The sequence below is a fragment of the Pezoporus wallicus genome, unplaced genomic scaffold (genome assembly GCF_028554395.1).
Source record: "Pezoporus wallicus isolate ANWC-B61680 ecotype Strahan unplaced genomic scaffold, APGP_CSIRO_Pwel_v1 contig_11329, whole genome shotgun sequence".
In the NCBI taxonomy this organism is placed as follows: Eukaryota; Metazoa; Chordata; class Aves; order Psittaciformes; family Psittacidae; genus Pezoporus; species Pezoporus wallicus.
The window spans coordinates 115-2490 of record NW_026637342.1 but is presented as its reverse complement, the minus strand read 5'-3'; the positions used below and the strand labels follow the sequence as shown (position 1 = coordinate 2490).

At 65.0% G+C, this 2376-nt stretch overlaps 1 long non-coding RNA gene across 1 annotated transcript; it reads right to left on the bottom strand.

Annotated features, from left to right (window-relative positions):
* Positions 1-237: 237 nt before the first annotated feature.
* LOC130596919 (uncharacterized) lies at positions 238-1994 on the bottom strand. Its single transcript, XR_008971641.1, has 3 exons — positions 1919-1994; positions 1228-1355; positions 238-335 (listed from the first exon to the last, which is right to left on the bottom strand). It is a non-coding gene; the product is annotated as an uncharacterized LOC130596919 (long non-coding RNA).
* Positions 1995-2376: the final 382 nt, after the last annotated feature.

The following is a 2376-nucleotide window of genomic DNA, read 5'->3' as shown; positions in this document are numbered from 1 at the left end:
CACACACCCCACCGCCCCTTCCTCACACTTAGGCTCCTCCCCCCACCCCATGAAAAGGGGCGGGGCTACTCAACCCCATAACTGACATCACATGGGTGTGGCCAATCAAAAGGCCTGCCCTTTTGTGGGCGGGGCTCACATCTGCCCCCCCCTCCTGTTCCTTTCCATTGGAGGAGGAGCCTCGTCCTAACAGAGGGCGGGGCCTCACCCCCCCCCCCCCTTGTGGGCGTGTCCAGCCTCAAGCCCCACCCACACGCACCTTCAGCGGGGGGCTGCTCCGGGGGGCGGCTCTCCTGCACTGGGGGGCGCTCGGGCTCGGGGCTGCCGGGGATGCCCTGGGGGGGGGGGGGGGGATAAAGGGAGGTCAGGGGGGGCCCCTCTGCCCTATAGGACCCCCCACCAGCCCCATAGGATCCCCCCCAAGTCCCACAGAACTCCCCAACCCCACAGAACCCCCCCAGTGCCATAGAAACCCCACAGCCCCACAGGAACCCCCCAGCCCCACAGAACCCCCTCAGCCCCACAGAACCCCCGCAACCCCACAGAACCCCCCCAGCCCCACCAAACCCCCTCAGCCCCACAGAACCACCCCAGCCCCACCAAACCCCCCAACGCCACAGAAACGCCTCAGCCCCACAGACCCCACCCACCCCCACAAACCCCAAACCCACAGAACTCCCCCAACCCCACAGAACCCTCCCAGCCCCACAGAACACTCGTAGCCCCACAGAACCCCCCAGCCCCACAGAACCCCCCCAGCCCCACAGAACTCCCCCAGCCCCACCGAACCCCCCCAGCCCCACAAAACCCCCCCACCCAACCCCTCACCCCACAGAACCCCCACAGAACCCCTCAGCCCCACAGAACCCCCGCAACCCCACAGAACCCCCCAGCCCCACAGAACCCCCACAGAACCCCTCAGCCCCACAGAACCCCCGCAACCCCACAGAACCCCCCAGCCCCACAGAACCCCCTCAGCCCCACAGAACCCCCCCAGCCCCACAGAACCCCCTCAGCCCCACAGAGCCCCTCAGCCCCACCGAACCCCCTCAGCCCCACAGAACCCCCCCAGCCCCACAGATCCCCTCAGCCCCACCGAACCCCCTCAGCCCCACCGAACCCCCCCCGCCCCACAGAACCCCCCCAGCCCCACCGAGCCCCTCAGCCCCACCGAACCCCCTCAGCCCCACAGAACCCCCCCAGCCCCACAGAACCCCTCAACCCCACCGTGAGCAGGTACTCCACGGCCCGGTGGGGGTTGTTGTAGCTGGCCCTCAGGGCGGCCACCACGCGCTCCCGTTCGTAGCCCATGGACATGATCTCCTTCAGCATCGTCTCGTACTCGGAGCCCGTCACTGCAGGCACCCCCAAAGTCAGGGGTGAGCCCCACAACTCCCCCCCCAGCCCCACATTGGGACCCATAGAGACCTTTGTTAACCCTGGAACCTACTGACCCCAAAGGGATGCTGCTGACCCTGGGTCTTAATGGGAGCTCCCCCCCCTCTGTTAACTCTGAAGCCTAATGCCAATGGAACACCCCAAACCCCACAACTCCCCCCCCAGCCCCACATTGGGACCCATAGAGGCCTTTGTTAACCCTGGAACCTACTGACTCCAAAGGGATGCTGCTGACCCTGGGTCTTAATGGGAGCTCCCCCCCCACTCTGATGCCTAATGCCAATGGAACACCCCAAACCCCCCCCCACAACTCCCCCCCCCAGCCCCACATTGGGACCCATAGAGGCCTTTGTTAACCCTGGAACCTACTGACTCCAAAGGGATGCTGCTGACCCTGGGTCTTAATGGGAGCTCCCCCCCCACTCTGATGCCTAATGCCAATGGAACACCCCAACCCCCCCCCCCACCGTGGGACCCCCAACCTCTTTCTTGCCCCCCCCCCCGCCCCCCAAGCACTCACCGAGCGTTGAGGCAGCATCAGCTGAGCGCCCCCCACTGCTTGGGGGGGGGACAGAGCTGGGGAGGGGAGAGAGAGAGATGAGGCAGATGGAACCCCCCAAAACCAGCCTTTGACCCCCCCAAAACCAGCCTTTGACCCCCCCAAAACCAGCCTTTGACCAACCGCAAAACCAGCCTTTGACCCCCCCAAAACCAGCCTTTGACCCCCCCAAAACCAGCCTCTGACCCCCCCAAAACCAGCCTTTGACACCCCCAAAACCAGCCTTTGACACCCCCAAAACCAGCCTTTGACACCCCCAAAACCAGCCTTTGACACCCCCAAAACCAGCCTTTGACCCCCCCAAAACCAGCCTTTGACACCCCCAAAAACCAGCCTCTGACCCCCCAAAACCAGCCTTTGACCCCCCCAAAACCAGCCTTTGACCCCCCCAACACCCGCCTTTGACCCCCCCAAAACCA